This window comes from Protopterus annectens, chromosome 12.part0 (assembly GCF_019279795.1).
Source record: "Protopterus annectens isolate FY-2018-M chromosome 12.part0, PAN1.0, whole genome shotgun sequence".
NCBI lineage: Eukaryota > Metazoa > Chordata > Ceratodontiformes > Protopteridae > Protopterus > Protopterus annectens.
In genome coordinates this window covers 608,749,760-608,774,268 of record NC_056746.1, presented here as the reverse complement: position 1 = coordinate 608,774,268, position 24,509 = coordinate 608,749,760, and the positions used below count along the sequence as shown (strand labels likewise).

General features: G+C 36.9%; 1 protein-coding gene across 2 annotated transcripts in view; it reads right to left on the bottom strand.

The window, feature by feature from the left end:
• The window catches only part of TMC5 (transmembrane channel like 5), a 1,577,296-nt gene extending 1,556,615 nt beyond the window's left edge, over nucleotides 1-20,681 (bottom strand). For both annotated transcript variants that reach the window (XM_044089737.1, XM_044089736.1), the window contains exon 1: nucleotides 20,542-20,681. The gene's annotated coding sequence lies outside the window, so the exon portion shown is untranslated. The remainder of the gene's footprint in view (nucleotides 1-20,541) is intronic.
• Between the last annotated feature and the right edge of the window lie 3,828 nt (nucleotides 20,682-24,509).

The window sequence follows — 24,509 nt, the reverse complement described above, 5'->3', positions numbered from 1 at the left end:
ACAATGTCATCAGCAAGAGTTACAGTTGGCACAAATTGGGCAAAAGTGCTGGTTCCAAATTTAGCAAAATATACCCAGCCTTCTAGAGAATGTCTGCAATCGAAATATCCAAACCACTAGCCTATCCTTTTACTCTACCCATGACCACGGTAAAAGTGATCATATAGTTTAAAGACACTCAGATCAACCCTCTGCCTAAGTTTTTAACCTCTTCATTATCATCAAACCTCTGTCTTTTCACTAAGATTTTTTTTGTTAAAGTAACTACTCTAATATTTTAGACCAAATTTTAAGGTTTCCAGACAGGGATTTTGAACAGATTTTAGTACTATGACTGCAATGTGCTCAGCCACCAACCAAATTTGTAAAAACACAGACAATTGTGTATTGACCAGTAGTATTTTCCTGGATACAACAAATTCTTTTGAATCAGCGAATCACTCCTTCCTATTACAAGATTTACCAGACCTTCATTTTAGCATCAAGAGGCTCAAACATTACCTCTACTATAGGACTTATCAAGTCAGCAATGGAAATGCACTCTCCGAAAAAGATACTTTACTTGTGGCATCCCCAAAAACACTGCATAAGTTCATCCTCTGTTCTTCCTTCTCTTAAATGCTGTAAAGCTGGAAGTTTCCTCACTAAATTAAACAATGTAAGTAGATTATCTAACTCTGCTACTTGCATGCCTCCCAAATCAAAGTACAAGCAGATTTGTTGACACTGTGGCACTGGTTCTCTTAAAACAAGCTAGTATTTAACCTCCTACAAATTAACAGCAATTTTCGTGGTTGTGCAACAACTTCATAATGTTGTGCCACTCTACATTAAAGACCATTTAAACAACACTAACAACATTGATTCTCAACAAAAGTATTTTGGTCTTTTTCTTGACTCTGTACTTTCTTCTAAATGTCATGTGGAAGCAGCAGAGTACACAGAGTACTGGCCCAACTAGGCCTATGTTATATGGTCTCAAGCCTACCGATGTTACAATCCAGAAAACCCCTCATGGAATATGTAATTCTGATAAACCTGAATCCACTCTGTCTGAAATTACTCTTCACCCATCCACACATACAAATCTAGTTCAGATCTAGTTCAAAAAACTGAAAACATGACTTGTAGATTTACATTCAATTGAGCTCAGTACCCATTATTGGCTTCCTCTTCTTCTTCTTCAAAAATCCCACTGGTTACCTATGGCAAACAGAGCTACATGTCTACTTCCTACAATGATATTCTAAGCAGTCAGCCTGCATTGATGGCCACCTTTATTCTCAAAACCAAGAGTCAAGATGTATATTTTCGACCTTAGAGATAGCACAAAGGACTCATTATACAGGCCCCATTTTTGGACAAACTATCAGTAAGTAATCTTTTTTCAGACATAGCACCAGCATGTAGAATTAGCTTTCAGCGAGGATTACAAATCAGAAAATCATACAAGAATTTCAAGTTAAGCTTAAGTAACACCTTTTTACTGAGGGTGAATGTAAATGCTTTAGAAACAATGGCTAGCACACTGTTAAGCACATTAAAGTTAAAGAAGCAAGCATGTTCACTTCACCTATTTAGCCTGTTGACGAGCACAAAAATGCTTAGCTATAAAAATGTATACATTGTAGTCTTACTTGTAACTACAGGTTGGGATGTAGAGCTTTGCCTACTTGCTAGATTGGCAATGATTTATGATCACAGGTAATGGCCACAGTGGAAGAGAGATCAGGCTTATTAGGAGAGAAAACCAACCTTGACTGAGGCAAGAGGGAGATCTATCAAATTCAGGATGGCTTTATCCAATATAACTTTTCAAACACCTTTCTGACTTAATGGAAAAGGAAGAAATTTTATACAACAATGTCTGGTTCCACTGAAAGGATAAGGCATTCATTTTCTTGACTGCCTCATGAAGCATCACAAAACAGAAAGTTTTGAGCTGACTGATGGAATAAGCAGTCAAGATATCAACCTTAATAATGTTATGCATTTGAGTAATCTAATGAAAAAGTCTTTTGGTCCAGTTCATAAAACAAACTGATTATCCGGATCAGTGCACCTGTTAGCCGATATTGTAGTCCTGGAACATGTTACCAACACATGGAGACTGTCCTGCAAAGCCCATTCACAAAACCTGAAATGGCTCTTTGAAAAGACAGAAATATATGGTCCCTTACTAACTGGTTATATACCACATCAGTGTAGTATTACTTGTGTTGCTGTCCAGATGGAACAGGTATAGATTTTCCAAGAAGGCTACCAGGATCTTGTATACCACTTTCATCTCCATTTATTTTTCTTTAACACTAAAGGATTTTTTTCTAATGAGACTATATGCTTTGAACGGACACATTGTTGAAGAAGGCATAATCTAAAGAACCTACTTTCCAAATTTGAACTCTGGTTGGTGAAAATATTGTCATTCCTATGGATATGTTACACATGTCTTTCCACTTCTGCATGTCTTGTGTTAGAAGAATCATCATATCTAGAGGATCTGTACAGCTGCCTGTCAAAAATATGAGACTAAACAGAACAAGTCACATCACTTCAAAGTATAAGCTGTAATTCAAACTAAAAAATTGCAAATTCTGAAACTCATTATTAAAGCTTCATGTTTGCTCTCCCATATCCCTGCTTGTTATTTGTACAAACTACAACATCACTGTACCTTGAAGTAGGAAGTATATTCTATGATCCCACAACTTTGTAGTTCCAGAGTTACAAATATTGTAACTATAATCTTCAGCAATTCAACAGATACCTAACCTCTAGACAGACTCCACAAGTTTCTGATATCCCATTGATTTTTCCTCATATGTAATTCTGTTTGGGACAACACGGTAATACAAAAAGAAAGACACCTCAAAGCTCTCAGAAATATCTTGGTATGTTATTTTGATCATAAGATTCTTAAGTTTTAAAAATGCCAAATGACATCTTTAAAAGGAATTTCTTTAAACATTAATGGATTGAATAATCCATGTAAAAGGGCAAGCCTAATAAGATACATTAATTTACACAAGGCCAATCTAGTCTTCCTGCAAGAAACCCATCTCTTGAAAAAAGATATTGATAAACTAGCCACTAATAAGTATACAGTATTGGTTAGTTCAGAGCACACTCAGAAAAAAAGAGGAGTGGCTATTTTATGGAATAAAAGTATGCCCATTCCTAAAACCATTAAGTCTTATCAGGATGACAAAGGAATGTTTTGTATGGTTACAATACAAATTAATGGGAAGACTTACACTTTAATTAATGTATATTGGATACCTGGAATTAGTATTAATACAGTGAAACATCATCTTGATAAGATCATATCATTCTCTATAGGAGATATTATTTTAGCTGGTGACTTTAATTGTATACTACATGAAAGTGATACTACCACTATAGGAAAGAGAAGAATTACATCTAATGCAAAACATTTAAAGGATTTTGCTAATTCTTATCATTTGAATGATATTAATAATCAGATAGATTCAAAATCATTACCATACACCTTTTTTCTAACAGATACAAAACTTATTCAAAAATAGATAGGGTCTTTATTTCTAACCAGATGGTAACAGATTTAATTAATTCCAAAATCATTTCATGTCCTATATCTGATCATAATTCAATTGTTTTTGAATTCATGATAAAAATACTCATAATGTTCAGATCAAAAGGATACCAGCATACGTAACTCAACTAAAAGACTATAAAGAATATATACTTTCAGAAGTAAAACATTTTTTAGACATAAATAACACTCCTGAAGTCTCCATTGTTTATGTTTGGGATGCCTTAAAATCATATCTATATGGACAAAGTATCAGATGGTATAATAATAAAAGGAAATCTTGGGATAAGGAATTGTTAGATATTCAAAGTAAATTAGACTCTTATAAACATAATAATAAAGAAAATATTATGGACAAGAAAGTTATTGAAGAAATAAACAAACTAAATGAGAAATACAAAGAAATTTTAACTCATAAAGTTAAAATAACTTTAGAGAAATACAAGTTTTTGTCTTATTCAATAAGCCCCAAATACTTACATAGACTTAAAAATAAAACAAAAAGGTTGAATAAACAAAACCATATCAAAGAAATCTTTTCTCTAAGGAAAAGAAGAATGTTTCTAGTATACCAGAAATACTAGATGAATTTAGAAATCACTTTCACAAAATTAACCATAATAATATTAACATGGAACCTAAAGATAAAATAAAGGAGTTTATAACCACAAATATGAATAAAAGCTTAATAAACAACATATTAAACTATTGGACAAGGGTATTTCATATACAGAAGTTATTACACAAATAAATAAGCTTAAATCAAACAAAGCACCGGGTAATGATGGTATTATACCAGAGATATATAAAATCCTTTCTAAAAATACATATTCATTAATACATAAGGTTTTATTTTGGCCCAAACTGAGTTAATAACCCCCCCATCTTGGCAATATACATTTATTTCACCAATTTTAAAACCTAATAAAGATCCAACTAGATGTTCTTCATATCGGCCCATCTCATTACTTAATGTTGATTATAAAATGTTTATGAATATCTTTGCTGATAGATTGAAGACAATCATTCCGGCATTATAGATATAGATCAGACAGGCTTCATTGTAAATAGAAATACTTTTGATAATATAAGAAGAACTTTAACATTAATAGATTTTGCAAATAGGAAAAAGAAAGATTTAACACTTATTAGTCTTGATATAAGTTCAGCATTTGATTCAGTAAGTTGGGACTATCTGTTTACCTTAATGAAGTGCACAAACTTCTCGGATGCATTTGTAAATCTAATTGAACATTTATACAAAGGAACGTTGGCTTATATTAAGGTAGGAACATATGTTTCACAAAAAATACCCATTCTTAAAGGTACAAAACAAGGATGTCCACTTTCTCCACTATTATTTACTTTAGTAATGGAGCCTTGGGCTAATTTGATCAGAAACAGTACTGACATAGAGGGTTTTGAAATAGATGAAACTACAACATCCAAAATTCAGCTTTTTGCAGATGATGTTCTAATTACATCAGCAGGATCTAATTCTTCTATACAGTCTCTATTTGATAACATGATGAATTTTAAAAGTATTTCTGGTTTAATATTCAATGAAGAAAAAACTAAAATACTACCTATACATACACAAAAAAATATTCTCATTAGTGATTTTACTAAATATGTACCCAATTCAGGTCAGATAACTTATTTAGGTATAATACTATCTAAAGATATTAAATCTATTATATATAATAATTATAATACCTGTTTTCTTAATATACAAAATCTTTTTAATACCTGGAATAATATGTTTTTTACTATGGAGGAGAGACTTACAATTATTAAAATGATAATATTCCCCAAGATTTTATACTTAATACAATCAATAATACTTCAACCTACAAAAATAATTATCAAGAAACTGAACACACTAATGTTAAATTTCTTATGGGCACCTAATAGACCTAGGATTGCATTAAAAAAACATACTAATAGCTGGTCTCAAGGGGGTATTTCTTTTCCAGACTTTAATTTATATACGATCTCTTCTATTGTAAAAGTTATTACTTTATTAATAGATCAGTCATATGTCACAAAATGGAAAGATTATTGGGAGCTAATTAGTATACACTTCATGAAAATCTCCTTAACACATAAAAATATGATTGTAAATAACTCCATGTTATGGTTACTAAAGGAATTTTGTACTTCACCTATTACACCTAAACTTATGGTTTGTTACCCATTAAATATTATTATTAGTTATCGTAACTTTATATTCATGCACCCTAAGTATAGGGAATGGAATTTTATTGTATTTCCTATAATGTATACTCAGGGTATGCTTTTGTCATCTACATCTGAAGGAACTCATTTAGCTATAGATAATGATCTAAAGTACTGGTATCAGTTGATATCTGATAATAAAGTTAAAAATCTAGATTTCTTAAAACAAGAATTTGATCTAAGAGAAACTTGCTGGTTAGAGGTTCAGACCTTTAGACAACATCTCATTAATAAAATAGATTTAATGTCTATAACTGTTAAAGAATCTGTTCCAACACTGATTGATTACTTGATATTAAATTTACAACATAAAGTTTCTGATAAAGGTAAACTTTCATACATACATAAAGTTATCAGACAAGAAACTTTTACAGTGTAGATTCATACTGGAATTATTTCACTTCTATTAATGGGGACCCAGCAAATCAACAAGATAAACAATATATATTGGAATCTGCTTATAGAACTACGTCTTCCATTGTCTGGAGACTTTATACATGGAAATTTTTACATAGATCTTTTATACACCTTTGATGATGAATAAAATAAATAATAAAGATAATCTATGTAAGAGATGTAATGTAGAAATTAATGCTGACTGGGCTCATATGTTTTATGACTGTATAAAATTGAAAGAATACTGGAAGTCAATTAATGAATTTTTGCAGGCTCTTTTTACAGATAATTTCATTATTTCTAAATCTCTTATATTATTCAACACACCTGTACCTCAAAGTGTTAAAAAGGTTAAGCTTCCCTTGTTATGGTCTATTCTAGCAGTGGCTAGGAAAATAATAACTAGAAATTGGATTTCAGATACACCTCCTTTGTTCAATGAATTTAAAAATGTTATGAATATAGTGTGCCATATGGAAATAAACACAATTAGGACTAGAACAAATAGAAAAACATCTTATTTTATTGTATGGAATAATTTACAAAATTTGTTAAAAAAATTTTAATTTCAATAGCATGGTATTTTAGTTTAATTAATTGATCTGATTGTAGTGGATGTCTTTGTAAATACTTTAGTTGTTTTGTTGAATATTATAATAATACCTATTTTTAATTACTTGCATAAAATTGTTGTGATATTTCTCTTATATGTTAAAACAATAAACCTGTTTTGAAAAAAAAAAAGAAATATCTTGGTATGATGGGCTTAACTGTAACAGTCCTGAATGAATCTCTATTCATTTTCTTGATATGTAAAGGCTTTCATTAACACTAAATCTATGACTTCCTCTAGGAAATGTATTGTCACTAATGCTGTCAGAAAGGTTTTCTTGTTCTTTACTGTTATTCTTAGAGACTACAAGAATACAGTGTTCTGATGCCTTGATGAGTAATTCCTTTGTTTTGCCACTAGCAAGCAGCCATTCAAATGGAATAAAAATAGTTTTGTATTTTTCCCCAGATGTGTAAATACTGGAGATAAACATTTGGTAAATGATCTCAAGGTTGTTAATAACCTGTCACAGCTGAAAACTAACAATGATTATGAACTATCTAGAATGTGAGGTTTTCACTGAAAGAAGATATTTTTGAAATGTGTTATGCATCTTCCATACCCATTACTCCCATGTAATAATCCTGAATGTCCTTGTACTTACAGATTTATTCAGACCTCATACCTCTCAACCTCTAAGCAAAAGAAATCAGGACAAAGGCCCAAAAATACGGACAATTTTCAAACACTGCTTGCATAGACTCTAGAAAGTTAATATACTGAAAGGTTTTGGATTAGCATGTATTTTATGAAGGATATCAATTCTGAAACTCAGATATTATTATTATTTAGTGACCTCATACCTCAGTGATCTGGCAGAAAACCACAAATTTTGTGTGGGACAGAACAAAAATAAGAGGCAGAAATCTGGACATTTGAGAGGTACAGCACCAATCATGACATTCTGTCCTTTTCAGCAACAGAAACAGTCTACAATAAAACCCTTGGCCTGTTTGACTTTATGAACTCTTCAGATACCTGTGTGTTCCCAAAGCTGATCCATACATTTGGGTGCCAAATTAAATGCATGAGATGAAGTGATAGAGACTAGCTGTCCTTGTGGACCTCTGCCTTTTAAACATTTTGGCTGATATAAATTCCACAGAGGAGCTTGGATTTCTTATTTGTTGTATAGTATTTTTAAGAGTGAAGCACTGGAATAATATACATATCTTTAAAAGATGATCTTGTTTTGTTTTGATTCTCGTAAGTCAGCTATAATTTTGTCACCTGATTGACCACAAACATATTCCCATGTCACAGGAGTACTCAGAAGTCTTGATTGCTTGTCTTCATTATATGATTCTGTTCTAAGCCACATTAGCCTTTTTAGATCTATTGCTTATGTGGTACCTCCTGAAACAGCATAAATAGCAACATAGGTTCTTTGTTATCTTCTGCAGTAAACATTTTTATTTTCTATGCACAGCATTGCTATTAAGATTTTTCTTGAATCCGCTCTAAAATGGAGCTCAGTTAAGGAACCATGTAAGCTAAATAGAATAATACTGTTAAGGCACTACTTGTGTCAGCTTTCTTATCACGTTTACTAAGGAACTTTGACACCTTATCCAATGGGAGTGAAGCTAATTTCTTATGTGTAGATGTTGATAAAAATATAATTCCAGGATCAGTTTTGTTTGCATTATATAAGTCAGCCAGCCTTGTATGTTGCTAGGCAGAAATAGTACAGTGACTATTTTCCTTTAGAGCATCCTTAAAAGTATATTAAAGTGGGTGTAACATTCACTTTTTATAGGTAAAACTTATGATTTTTCTGCATGTTTTCTCTGTTACCTGTTGGAAACAGAAGATTCAATTATGAGCATTAAGATAAAGTGTGATTGTCAAGGATTGTAACAAAGCTCAAAACGTGTAATGCAAATAAAATGTTTTTGCAGAGGGGAGTGGCTTCTTGCACCCCCCTACACATCCTTATTACATATAAATAAAATATTAAAGTATACACACACACACACACACACACACACACACACACATATATATATATATATATATATATATATGCATCTAGGACATTTGCTCGACTGAGCAAACGTCCGAATCCATACAACCCGAACACACTTTAACGAAAGCGCTTTTATCAAAAAAGCACTTTTGTTAAAGCCTGTGACAAAAAAAAAAAACTACATTTACATTTTAGCAGGGGGGCTTCACCCCCCTGCACCCTCCATGTGAGGGGCTGTGCCCCCCACCCCCCTACTTTAATATTCTCCCTCCGAGACCGCACTACAGTGGAGAAAAGGGAAATTTTCCTTACCCGCACTGTAATACAGCCTCGGCAACAGTCATACTTACGTGAAAGTGCTTCTTTGGTGAAAAGCACTTTTGCTTAAGTATGCCTGGCCATTTGGATTTTGGTAGTTTGCTCAGTCGAGCAAACGTCCTAGATCTATATATATATATATATATATATATATATATATATATATATATATATATATATATATATACTCTGTGAGATCACACTTACCTAAAGTTAGTCTCAGCTAAAATACTTTTGTATGAAATTCAAAGTTTTGTTAAAGGAAATGGAGAATTAATCAGGCAAAGCAGTTCCTTTTCTTTCCAAACAACTAGCAAAAATAAGAAAATCAAAACCACTGGTTCAGACCCAGCATACTTTATTCTCTAGCGCCTTCAAGGAGTTATAAAATCCATCTAAAAATGTGTTACGTTTTATACAAAAGCACAAACTCAATCAATCAATAAAATAATTAAACAAATAAAATACTTCCAATTAACCTCTCCATTCAGTCCCATAGGGACCACAGTGTCATATTTAAGAATAAAAGCAGATTCCTTGCACAACAATTTTTCTTTCAAGAGAATTTCATCATCATTTTCAACAAATATTTGTTCTAAAATGCAACCTTGAAGCATAGAAAACTCACTACCATGTGTATCTCTAAAATGGAATGCCAGAATCTTGTCTTCCTTCTGAATTTTGAACCTCTAAAGACACATGTAAAAAATCATATCCAAATAAAATACAAATATAAGAAAATGCTATTTTACCTCATTTTCCCGTACCAAATCAGAATACTCCTTGTTCTGTCATTTAGTCATATCCATCTCTGCATGATCTCAAACTCTTTAGGATAACAGGCTAGTCTGTGAAGAACTGCTTCTTTAAGTTCTTGCTAATTCAGATTCTTTACTTCACTAATGATACCCATCCACCTTAGCCTCTGACGCCCTCTTCTACTTTTGCCTTCAGTCTTACCCAACATCAGTGTCTATTCCAGTGAAGCCTAAAAACTCATTATGTGGCCAAAGTATTTGAGTTTTAGTTTTACTATCATGCCTTCAAGAGAACTGTCTGGATTTATTTCCTTAACAATTTATAGATTTGATCTGCTTACCAGGCACACAATTCTCAAATGTCCTCTACAATACCACAGTTCAAAAGCATTGATTTTCTAGTATATATTCTTATGTATCGTCAAGCACTGACATTTGTATGTTACTATTGAAAAAAAAACACATCTTTGATTATACCGTCCTTTGTTAGTAATGCAATGTCTTAGCTCCTTATATCTCAACCTCTAGCATTAGAAAGCATAACACTGACCTTTAAAAATCATAGCAGACAATGTGAGAAAGAGGAGAAATAACTTAATTTTCACAATGGGTCTTCTTATACTAGAACTAAATCTACGTATAAGCTTAGTTTATTTCATAACATATGTATCCATAAACATGTATACCTTTATGAGGAACATCAGTACATCTGGGAGGAACAAATCTAAATGTGACAGCCAAAATCATAGCTTTATGCTGTAATCATCCATCCCAAAATACTGTACTGTATTGTCTTCCTCTTAAAAGTTTTACTATAACTGTAATTATTACTATATGTACCTTATGTTTTGTTTAGTCTGTAATTAAATTTTGGAATGTGGAGCTTTTCTCCCCGGGTCTCTGCTGAAAGTTGCTCTTTTTGGCCTAGTTGTACTTTCCCAGTAAAAAAAAAAAATGGAAAATAAATAAATAAATAAATAAATAAAAACCATATCAGCTGACAGGTATGTTTTACTTTTTAAAATCTGATCCAGATAATCCATAGCTTTTCTTTCAAAAAGCAAATAGCTTTTAATTTTATGACGGTAATCACAATTTGAAAAGATCTTTGAGTATCCCCATTTCTCTAAGAAAATTGTTACATTTACTTATATTTTGCACAGGCAACACCCCTAGAAGAGTCAATATCTCCATAATCCAGAAAATGTTGGCAATTTGATCTCTAGTGCCTTTGCCCCATCTAAAACTAGCACATACATCTGGCAGTTCTTGGCCCTTAAATTGCTGGAGTCTAGCTCTCAGAATCTTAAGCATTACCTTACTAGCCTGTGAAATAATCGTAATTGATTATTTAAACACTCTTTAGCTTGCCCTTTTTTGGTTTGAACTATAAATTTTCATTTTCCAATCAACTGTTTTCAAAATTTGATGACAGATTCCAAGCAGCACTATAACAGCACTTGTGTGTACAACTTTAAGCAATCAGCTGAAATTCCTTCATTTCCTGTGAGCTTGTAGTTATTAGCATAGTTACTAGGACCCATTTAACTTTACTGTCCAGGATGTCAGGCTCTAAATCAGCGAATATACCATCATATATGTAACTGCCATTAAGATCCTTCTTATATGGATGTCCTGTATATCCCTGTGGCTTCTTAATATCTTCTGCTTATGTTAGGTTCCTATAATCTTTTTCTTTTATCATGCCTTTTCTTTACCCAAGCAATTTTTACTGGAAGGAAGGCTACGATAAAATAGTTACTGAATTTAATGGTGTTACAGGTAACCTCACCTGAGTGAAACACACAAAAGATGCTAAATTCTTCTTCCACAGAAACTCTTTAATCTCACTTTAGTACAGGAAAGATCAAAATAGTTTCAAACAAAGCTGCTGCTGTCATTTGGCAGTACCAAGGTCAATGAGAAAAATCTTGTTACTTTCAAATAACAATTCTGTATCTGTTTCACCTTCACCAGAATTTGAAATGAAAGACATTGACTTTAATTTCTTTAAGTCTTTTCTACTACATTTCACCATGTTTTTTCCGTGGATTCCAGCATGAAGGAAAAAAATAAGACATTAGAAAATGAAATTAAGAAAGACACACTATATTTGTAGTCAAAATTGGATTACAGTCTACCAAATTACAAAAGAATCGCATTAATGAAGTTTTGATTAAGTATCCATGAAGAAATCTAAACAGTGAGTGTGAGACAATGCACAGGTGAAATTACTTCAGCAGCAAAGTATGATATGAAGCACTTAAATTGGCGAGATGAGCTGAAGAAGGCTCCTCGCAACTTTATTTCTGGGATCCTCATGCACGTGCCAACACTTGAAGGACTGCAGGCATAACATGCTCTAGGTCTTCATAGGAGTTGAGGTAGAGTTAGCGACATGAAGACAGATATGGTGGGTAAAACACAGATATTATGATTTACTGTTACAGTCACATTCCTGAAGAATACCTGGTATGACTCAGCTCAGCAGTTTCCCTACATGTGGAATTTATGGAATATGGGGACCTCTGCATTTACATTTGTAATACAAGCACAAGAGAACATTTTTAAATGTGGCTCTGTTCAGTTTCTTGCAGCAAACCATATTTGGCAAAGAAGACAGGACAGGTAACTGAGCGAGTAGAAAGGCATATAAGTAATGTAAAATGTACATGGGACTAAACCTCCAAAGTCTGTAATTAATTACTTCCCATACCATGTAAATAAATGAGACTTTTAATGTGTAAAGAATGGTAAATGTAAAAATAAACCATAGAAGGTGAAATAAGGATTCTGGGAGGAATAAGTGTTACTTATTTGCACTACACATTTAAAAAAAAAGAGGTTGAAGATATTTAGAAAAATTCCATCCCCTTTCCAAGTACATTAGTGTTAAAAAAATAGAAGAATTGAAAAATGTGTAGTTTTGCAGAATAAAACCCTATTGAAAAACATCTGTAGAAAAAGTAGTTCATGGAAGAAAAATGGTCAGGCAACAGGACTAGACATTCTATGCAGAACTGCAGAAGCACGGCTCAGAAGCTAACCAACAAAGAAGTATCTATGTAGCAGGCCCAATAAAAAAATAGGCCTCAATGGTAGTTCAATATGAGGGTTAATATTTTCTTTGGTGGCTGTGTTTTGGACAGAAAGCAAAAAGGGAAAAGTATACCATGGGATGCAGATGCAGACATCCATGGGCAGGGCCTACCTAGAAAGGGGAGAGTAACAATCATGGTTAAAACACTGGCAGATCCCCTGGAACTGGTAGGATAACTCCCTGCCAATATACAGCACAGCTACTGGGAGGAGTAGGTGTTTTACCTTCAAATGCCTGACAAAATATAAAATAAAAAACTGCATGGTTAGGGTCAGCTAGCATATTACTTTGGTAAGATGTTCTTTGTGTTTCACTGTTGCAGTCATCACACTTGGGTTATCCTGCCAGGGGTAGCCCTCAGTTGGCCCGAATGCCAGAGGCTTAGTATTTCTGTGTCAGTAGCTGTCACTTCAGGACTGACGTCAGGTCGTCAGGGATATAAAAACAGGCAGCCAACACCATTACATCAGTCTTTCTTGCCAAGGAACTCGAAGCAGAAGCAGTTTGCATGAGTGCCGGTTGGCCACTACCTGAACTTTCGTTTCCAAAACTGAATCATCTTAATGTCTTCTAAAGCTAAGTACCCCATTGGGGATCCTTTTTTCTTGCTCTAACCGATGTCAGAAAAAGTTAAAAATTGTCTCGCCTGTGGAAAGCAAATACCACACCGAGATTTCCATTCTTACTGCGTCACCTGTTTAGGCCCAGACCATGACGTACCTCGCTGTCAGTTTTGTGCATTTTTTCAACACCCGAACTATTCGTTGTTTGGTCCTTATTGTAGCTAAATACTTTTGTTTTCAATCTCCATATTCTGAAATGGCTTTGGTAAGCCGACTACAGATCTTCCAAAAAAATAAGGCTAAAGACAGAGACAGACCGCACAGGTCCAAAACTGCCGACGATGCTTCCGTTAAGCTAGTCACCAATTTGCCGGTACTTAGTGAAGCACTTTTGTAGCCCCTGATGCCCACTTCGATAGATTCGCAGGCTGCTACCGAGACCCATTCAGAGTCTAGTATGCAGCGAGACTCTTCTTTGACTATGGAACCTGCGGATGTCTCTACCTTGGATGGGTCCGGAGCCACTGTGCAGGCACCGGCTTCTGAGGAAGTTCACACTACTGATATTCAACACAAACTGACGACTTCTTTCACGTCTTCAGTTCTTTCTAAATCTACCGAGTTTCTAAGGCCAAGAGTACGAGCTATGCCTAAAAAAAACAATGACCCAAACTCAAGCACCTGCTTCCTTGCCACAATCTCAGATGCTTAAAATGGCAGAAGACCTGATCATGCTGATTAGGGGAAGCCAGCCTTCCCCTGCTAAAAGAAAAATAGACTTGTCCCCAGCAGCTTTATCTGACCAAGTGTCCGACGACTCTGAGGTTTCTGAATATGAAGACATGCCCTTATCTGCCTATGAGGATTCAGATGCAGAGGAATCCATTCCTTCTGCCTCCGCTCCAGAGGATTTTTCTTTTGATGAAACCCTACATACTTTGATAGAGCATTTCCACTGGGAATGCCAGGATTATCCTCAGTCCAAAAAGAGACTCAGGGAATTTTTAGATTACCACAGCACAGACCTTTAGCTATCCCTCCTGTTCTGGATGTTGTGGATGATGTCTTCATGGAATCCAGTCTAACTCCTGATACCTTATCCCCTGCTCAAAGGAAACCGGACAGGTACTACAGAGTCCCTGACTCTCACAAATTTCTCTTCAAAAATCCTACTGCTGACCCAGAGGTCATCTCCCAAGGACCTGAAGGAATAAAAGCAACTACAGCTAAGAATCCCACCCCCTCGGACAGAGATTCCCGAGCTTTAGACAGATGGGGTAAAAAAGTATACACCTCTGCAACTCTCGCCATGAGAGCATTGAATTGTCAGTTTCACATGCTGAAATACCAGCAACATACTATGGAACTTATTAAGCAAAAATTATCTACCTTTCCTGACTGTGTAGAAAATAAAGAATTACAGGAGCTTATGCATTCTGCAAGCCAAGTCAGCAAGCATACCCTGCAATGTGGGTTTGATGCCCTAGAAGCATCTTGCAGGGCAGCAGTCACAGGTTCTGTACTTAGAAGGCATGCTTGGCTTAAGGAGCAGACCTTGCCACACCATGTCAAATCAAAATTATTGAACACTCCTCTGAACAAGGACAATCTGTTTGACACCAAAGCAGAAGAGGTTTTAAAAAAGATGGAAGAAAAGGCTAAGTTTATGCAGACAGTCAAAGATGTTTTGCAAGTGCAGCCTCCAAGATTCAGTAAGCATTGCCCGTTAAAACATTGGTCCTTTCCAGCCCCCTCAAGGCCATCTCAAACTAGACCCAAAGGAAACAGACCCCCCCCCAATTACAGTCTCAGGGTATGCAGAGATCTAAGCAATGGAGTACCTCCACATCTAAAGCAGGGAGTGCTAAGCCACCCCCTTACGGAAAGAATTCACAATGACTTCTCAACTCCACTCCTCACCTCTGCCCAATTGCTCATGCCCCTAGGAGGAAAACTTGCCCACCATGCAAAAAATGGACCTCCATCATCAATGATCGATGGGTCCTCAAAATAGTGTCCCTGGGTACAAATTTTATTTCTATACGCTGCCAACCCTAAAAGGGTTCCCAGCCCTTCCTCCAAACCAGTGGACACAAAACCAAGTTCAGTCCCTGCTCTCCATAAGGGCAATTCAGCCTGTTTTTGCAGAACAGATAGGCCAAGGTTTTTAGTGCAGACTTTTCATGGTACCCAGAAAAGAGGGTTAGATCTATTCATTCTAAACACCTTCCTGGTGGTACCAAAATTAAAACTGCTCACCCTACAGCAGCTTCTCCCTATGCTGTCCAAAGATGCCTGTTTAGCCACCCTAGACCTAAAGGAGGCCTATCTGGACAACCCAATCAAGGACTCCTGCAGGAAATATCTACATTTCAGGGCAGGATCTATGCATTATCAGTTCCCTGCACTTCCCTTTAGCTTATGCACTGCTCCCAGAGTTTTCATAAAATGCCTGGCTTGAGCCATTGCTTATTGCAGACAGAGAAATAGTCAAATGTACTCTTACTTGGAAGATTACTGATTCAGGCAGACAATCAGGAAAAGCTGTTGCAGCACCTGCCATTTACAAAGGACATTCTAGCCTCCCTGGGGTGCACTATCAATGAAAAGAAATCCAAACTAGTCCCCAGTCAAAAAATTGTATTTCTGGGAGAAAGCTTGGACACAGCATCCTAGATGGCATCCCTTACTCCAGAAAAACAAGCCTATCTAACACGCTACTTCGCACAAATGGCCACCAGAACACAGCTGTCCACAAAGAATATCCTGCAGGCTGTAGGGTTCATGGCTTCCTGCATTCTACTAATTCCATATGCCAGACTGCATATGAGGAAATTTCAATGGTATTTAAAAAGTCTTTGGTGCCAACATTCTTAGGACCTGGAAACTATCATACCTATAGTACCTTGTCTAAGGAAAGGGTTTTTTTTGGTGGGCAGCAGCATGCAACCACAACAAGGCACTTCCCTTTTCACAACCCCATGCCACCCAGACCCTAACCACAGATGCATCAAACTATGCCTGGGGTGCACATCTAGGTGGCAGGTGCATTCAGAGCCACTGGAGCCCAAGCCAAATTCATCTGTACATCAGCCAAAAAGATATGCTAGCTGTTCGGCACGCTCTGACAGCTTTCAGATCTCTCACTGGGGCCCCTACTAATCAAAACCAACAAAACCATAGTGAAGTGGTACATCAACAAGCAGGGGAGAACCCACTCTTACCCACTCTGCATGCTAGCCTTGACCCTGTTGAACATGGCCTCAGCCATGCATATTCACCTGCAAGCTCAATTCCTGTCAGGCAACCAAAACTCTCTGGCAGACAACTTAAGCAGAAAATCTCCTAGACCCACAAAAGTGGCAATTAAACCACAACACCTTCAGCCTTGTGACCCAGAAATAGGGTGCCCTGAAGGTGGACCTGTTTGCCTCCCCCTACAACCATCAGATCAGCAAATTCTACACAAGGGTATCTCACAGCAAGGCCTGGAAATGTATTGCCCTATCCTTCCACTGGGCAAACCTCTCAATCTATGCATTTCCCCCTCTGCCTCTTCTTACAAGAGTATTACTCAAGATGAGGCAGGAAAGACCAAGGGCAATCCTGATTGCCCCAGACTGGCCATGCCAACACTGGTACCCACTACTGTGCAGTCTGTCACCAGTGCCCCCATGGCACCTACCCCAGATCCCAACCCTTCTGACTCAGCAGGAAGGACAGATCTTGCATCCGTAATTGCAGACCCTAAACCTTGTAGCCTGGCTTATTCCTTAATTCTCCTCCAGTGGCCAGCCTAAGTAAGCAGGTACTGGATGTCATACATGAAGCCAGATGACCCAGTACAAGGAAATCTTATGCTGATAAGTGGAAAAGGTATTGTTCCTGGATTCACACTAAAGGAGCGGATACAGCACAGCCCTCCTTACCTCTCATCCTGGATTACCTAACAGACCTACTCCACAGAGGCCTGCCCTTCTCTTCCATTAAGATCCATGCCTCTGCCATCTCTGTTCATTACAGCACTGAGCTACCTCTCTTCTCTCACCCTCTCATCAAGCAGTTCCTGACAGGGGCTAACAATTTAAGGCCACCAAGAAAAACCCTCACCCCTGCTTGGGACCTTAATTTTGTGTTGGGAAATCTCAAGCTACCACCCTTTGAGCCTGCAGCATCAGCAGAGTTAAAATTCCTCTCTTGGAAAACAGCCTTGCTTCTGGCCATCACTTCAGCTAGAAGAGTGTCTGAGCTACAAGCACTTATGGCTGTGGAACCCGTCATTATTTTTCATGCTGACAGGGTCTTCCTCAGGACTAATTCAACTTTTATGCCTAAAGTGGTGTCCAGTGTGGCTCTCAACCAATCTATCCATTTGCCCACATTTTTCCCTAATCCTCAAAATAAGGGGGAAAGGATCCTGCACTCTTTAGATGTGCACAGACAGTTCAGATTCTACCTTGATAGGACTAAGCCCTTCAGGAAATCTGATCAATTACTAGTCAGCTTTGCACCAGGGGCAGACGGCAAGGCCATATCAAAACAAACCATCTCCAAATGGATAGCATACTGTATCCATTTCTGTTGCAAACACCATGGGGAAACCACCCCCTCAGGGGGTCAGAACACATTCCACTAGGACAACTTCAACCTTTACAGCCTTTCTCAGAGGAGTTCCTACCAGGGACATTCTGGAAGCTGCTAATTGGAGTTCTATTCATGCCTTCACTAAGCATTACCACCTGCCTATCTTTTCCAAATCCAGGATGGGTTTTGCAACAGGAGTCCTGCAGGTCATACTAGCCAGCCCCAACTCTTCTTGACTTCCTCCACCCATTCTTCAGCTTTCGGAATCAACCCAAGTGTGATGACTGCAACTGTGAAACACGAAGAACATAGTGCAGTTGTGTACACTTACCATAAATGTACATGTTCTAGTGTATTCACTGTTGCAGTCCTGGTTTCCCACCCTCCAGCCCCCTTGTCTCTCTCTCTCTCTCTCTCTCTCTCTCTCTCTTTTCCTCACTACTTACAGGGCTATTGGTATTTACTTTTTACTGGTGGTGTTTTTCCACCATAACTTAGCTCCCTATTTGGGGGCTCCTGACATTTGGGACAAGAAAAACTGATGTAATGGTGTCGGCTGCCTGTTTTTATAACCCTGACGACCTGATGTCAGTCCTGAAGCAACAACAACCGATGCAAAAATACTAAGCCTCTGGTATTGGTGCCGATTGAAGGCAGGATAACCCAAGTGTGATGACTGCAATACTGAATACACTCAAACATCTACATTTATGGTAGGCGTACACAACTGTGCTTTCCTTGTACTCTGGATCATCACTGAGAAGCAAACTAATCCACAGCTGCTCCCGTAGTCCTAAATATAAAGAAATTACTACATAAAGCTAGACAAAACTAGGTATAATGAGTTGGATATTAAACTTCTGTCACTTCCCAGGTCTGCTCTGCTATACAGCTTGCCAAAAATACATGGCTGTTTTTACTTTGTATTTGCCACTGTTTGGGGACAAAATATTTATTTAACATTTGTTTACCAGAAAAGTCCATCTGGGACAGAGCCTATTTTTAGAAGAGGCCCAGGGAGAAACACTTCAGACACATGTCTTCGGAATGCGGTAGGAAACCAGAGCACCCAGAGGAAACCCAATCAAATGCAGAGAGGACATGCAAACTCCACACAGAAGGTACCCTAGCAGAGAATCGAAACCGAGAACCTCTTGATGTTAACTGCTGCACCACTGCAACATATACACTGGGATGAAAAAAAATTGGGTGACGATAGGCTGTCACAGCTATTCTTTGGGTATTTGTTTATCTGCAGTAATTCAACAGTGTAAAAGACAGGGCTGTAGATGAATATGTTTAATTTTAACCAATATGCTTATCAAAATAAAAGTAATTATAATGCCTGCAGTATGTTCTCAGTCCATTTAAGTCCTAATTGCATAATTCCAGCATTTAACTAACATGTCATCAGAAATCATTTCCTTATTATGCATGTGATAAGAGACTTTGGCACCATCATGCAATAAAAGAAACTTTGAAATGTAGAGGAAGATATTCCTTGCATGACATGACATACAGGACAAACAGAAATTACTAAGATACATTTGAAATGTATTGTTTAAACTGGTTTCCATCTATTTTCTGATGTATATATTGCACTGAAACATGTCAGTAATTTATTTGCAGGAAGCAGTTACAATTTTCTTTAATGATGAATTGTACTTTCTTACAGATTATAGAGAACAAAGGTTATCATGTGCACTTAACCTATATAGTATTGGACTTCCATTGAAGCATTTCAGTTAAATACAGGAAACAGATGTTTTATAAATACATACACATGCTGCAGAAATAACATTAGCATACTAAAGAAGCATTTTTTTGTCTACAAGTATCAAAGTTAAACCAAAAAAAGCACTATGACAAACACACACACACACACACACACACACACACACACACACACACACACACACACACACACACAATCACACACACAAAACACATAACAAAGAATATTTAACTAGATAAATAACGTGAAAAATTATGTGGGTGTCAATAGTGTTTTACATAAATACAAGTTCTGACTTTTCAATTTAACAAAAAAGTTCAAACAAAAAGTCTAGAAACCATTCCCATCATAAACATAAGTTAGTGCTCATATTTATTCATTCTAAGTCTTTACTTGCTAACTTAATCATAACTAGTTGTTTAGCGCCTATGAAAAACTTCTTTTTTTCTGGTGTGTTATTAGGACTCCCTTAAAATAAAGTGCATTGTAGGACAAATATGATCATACACAAGTCCTACCACATGTAAGAAACCTCAGCCCTAAGCAGCATAAATAACTAAATCAACACTGCAGAATGACAACAGCAGAGAGAGACGGTATATAGCTCTACCTGACTTGAGAAATTGCTGGAGCTGTGTCCATGGAAGCCCTGTAAGAGTGCATACAGCAGATTAAGTCTATACAGTATTTGCTTACCTATTCACTTTGCTGTTCAAAACAGTGAAAGATAACGCTCAGTGAAAACCTGACTTCTTTCCCGAGTAATGCGAATATCAAAAGAAATATAACGTCCAGTGTCTTGAGTATCACATTAAGTTCCTGCATGAAATGAGAGTGAGTAAGGGAATAAACTCCACCCTACTGATAACAAACAGGACTGCCTGTTGATGAAACACTATATGCTTGCTTACCTTGAATTCCCTCCCCACGAGCCATAGCTGCACAGTGTCACAAACAAAAGGCTATTAGAGAGAAAGCTGTCTGAATCTAAATTACAGACAACATACGGTGCGACTAAGCAAAGCAACAGTAGGGGATACACCAATAAAAATAGAAATAAACTTTTTCTCTACATAGCTGTTTCACAAGACACTGGACAAAGGAACAAATAATTTTCTGACAGTTAAGGTCCACTGGACTCTTCTAGTCTGCCACTTCTTAAAAAAAGTTGCTTTTTTCATTATTATTGCTTATTTATTTAATTCATGTTACACGTGCATGCATTTATTTAGTTATTCATTTGTTTATTTATTTTATTACTTGCTGTAGTCTTCATTCTATATTCTGTCATGCCTTTCTTGTATTTTTTCCTGAACTGAAAAATCAGCACTGTTTTTTTTTCTTTTTCTCAATGTGTCAAGCAGTACAGCCAACAGAAAAACAAGAAAACTGAATCAAGATGGGGAAATAAATAAAACTATGTGGACAGATAGCACTGTGCTACTCCTCTTATTTATTTTTATTATTTATTTGACATTTGTTATCTGGGTTAGTCTGGCTGGGCAAAATGCTCTTTTTCAGCAGAGACCCGAGGAGAAAAGCTCCAGTACAAAAAAGTTACACATACAGAAAGTATTAAACAATTGGAGGAATAAAGTTTTTGTCTTATACATACTTAAAATAAAAGACTTAATACAATATTTGAGTTATACATAGTTATTATAACAAAAACATAATACAATATTTTAACAAAATGCATTGAAGAGAAGTTATGTCATATAGAAATCAGGTTAAAAGTCCTATCATTCTTAAGTTAACAAATAGAATAAAAAGATTTTGTTTGTGGCTTTTCCCGGTTAGGGGTCACCACAGTGGAACTCCAGTCCGCTAATGATTGGCAGTTGATTTTTACATACCGGCTTGACAGGCCTGACGCACAACCTTCAACGAAGGTATGCCCATTCACGCATGTCTCCACGCAGAAGACGCTCTAGCTGAGAATCGAACCGGACAGCATCTTACTGTGAAGCAACAACGCTACCGCTGCACCACCACCGCGGGTTAAACAGAATAAAAAGACAAAATATGTAAATCAAAATACATTTGTTCTTGAGAATTAGACTAAGTAGATGAAACATAATGACAGGAGGACTGTTAGTAGTATAGGATTAGTATGAACAATGATATATGTTACTGATAGGTAGGGGATAAGATGAGGGAACAACAAGATCAAAGGAGAAACAGAGGTAGAGGCAGATGAGGCAGCATTCAAGTGGGGTAATTACAGGAGTAGATCAAGGAGTTTAGCAGAAATTCCTTTAATGCTATTTTAAAACTGATTGTGTTGTTAAGTGATTGGATATGGACAGGAAGTCTGCTCCAAACAGAGGTGATGCGTGACTATAAAGTATTTTGCCATTGGATTTACTGGGTTTGGAAATGTGCAGGAAGAGTTGGTCAGAGCTACATAGTTCACGTTTAGGAACATAGGGGGAGATAAGGTTTGCCAGAAATGGACAAGCTAGGGGCTGGTGAAGGACAAAGTGGGTCAGATGAAGCTGTGGCAGGAGGAGTTGATGTTGAAATTCAAGCCAGTGAAGTTTTTTTAAGGAAAGACCATGGTGTGATCGATAAGGGAGATTACTGGCAAATCTAGCTATTTTATTGTAAGTGAGTTCAAGCTTAGTAGACAGAGTCTTTTGGAGATTAGTTAATATTGGGGCGGTGTATAGTAGGGTGCGGAGTAGGTAGGCTTGAGCTAAGGACAATTTAGATACTTGAGTTAGGACTTTTTTGTTCCAGTACAGTAGTCTGAGTTTTTGGTGTGTCTTTTTAATACAATTATTGATGTGGATGTCAAATTTAAGTTTCGCATCTATGTAAACCCCGAAGAGTTTAGTATGAGATTAAACTTTAATAGTAGTGTTATTTAGTGAGAAAACAGAGAAGGAGGGTTTGAGGTGTTGGAGAGATTTGGGAAGGAACAGAAGGAGTTTAGTTTTATTACGGTTAAGCAGACGTTGGTTGGTAATGAGCTATTTTTCAACCAAGTGCAGAGATTGTGAGTGAGGGTGAGTAGGTGAGGTAGATTGTCAGATGTGGAGATGATAGTTGAGTCATCAGCATATTGTATAAGAGTGGAGTGTGGGCATAATTGGTAGAGATTGTTAGCAAAGATACTGAATAACAGGGACCCCAGGATGAAGCCTTGGGGAACTCCACTTTGAACAGAGAGGAATGGAGAAGTTGCAGAGAGCCATTTAACAGATTGTAGATGATTAGATAGGTAACTAGAAAACCAGCTGAAATAGAGTTAGAGAGTTTGAGGCAGACTAGTTTGGAGAGAAGGAGGTTGTGGTATACAGTGACAAAATCTTAAGAGAGGTTGTGGAACAGACATGAGACTAATTTGTTATTGTCAAGAGATGTAGAAATAGAATGAGTAAAAGATATTAGTGCGATAGCAGTGCTGTGATGAGGTCGAAAACCATGTTCTGTGGGAGTGAGGAGGTTTTCTTGAGTGAGATATGAACTGAGCTGTTTATGTATACACTTTTCAAGAATTTTAGAAAGGGGGGATAGAATAACAGTGGGCCTGAAATTAGAAGGGTCAGTGGAGCTTCCTCCTTTATGTAGGGGCAAAACATAAATTTTTTTTCCAGATGTCAAGGACAAGGTTTTCCTGACTTCACAGATTGATAAGTATGGAGATTGGATAGGCAATAGTGGAAGTTGTTATCTTGAGGTAGAGAGGTTTTGATACCCGTCCACTGGCCCAGTAATCAAGGAGCTTCAATCCTCACCACTGACAACAGCTAAGGGACATACACATTGGGAAGATGACAAGTACACACACAGTAAAGTGCAATTTCCCTTAAGAGCACACAATGATCACAGTCAGTCTGGGGTTGGTTTCTTTCTCTTTCTCCAGATCTCCAATAAGACTCCACACTGGTACAGCTATAGGGTTAAGGTCTCAGTTGAGGGGAAGAGCCAAGATCTGCAGCACCTTCTGTGCCCAACCAGTGCTTTATATCCCTGCCCAAGTAGCTAGCGCACATGCACACTTTGAGATTTAATGTATACACAAACACACACACACATGCACACACACACAACTGGGGAAGGCTGGCACAGGTTTACTAGCTATGCCCCCTTCTGCCCAGACTATAAGGTAGTTTCCACTGCCACCAACCCCTTCTTATCAGCTACTATATGCCCTTACAAAGGGTGTCAATTCTACTGTGTAATGTTACTATTATCCAAATGGTAGTTTTGACCAAGAGCAAGGCTATTTAGGAGTGGCCTGTACAGTGTCACCAAATACATATGCAAGTACGCTAAGAGCTTAAATATGTCTCACAAATATCAGCTACAAAGATAGGTTTAAATATATTTAATAATAAATAATAGAAGAACAATACTCAGTAACTCAGCACTATGACTTCAGCGTTCAAAATCACAGGAAATATTCTAAAACAACATTGCAGGATAGTCTCAAATAAATACAGAAAACATCTAAACTAATCATTCTTTACTATATTCCTAACTATATCTAAAAAGAATTACTATGCCCTAAGAAACTTACTTACAGACAGGCAAGTGCAGATGATGATGATGAGTGGATGTTCTTGCTAGGTCCAAGACAAAATAAAAAATGCACAGTCTCTCCCTCTGAAAGAGCTCCCAAATTAATATCAAACATTACTGCTGGGCCAGCTTGG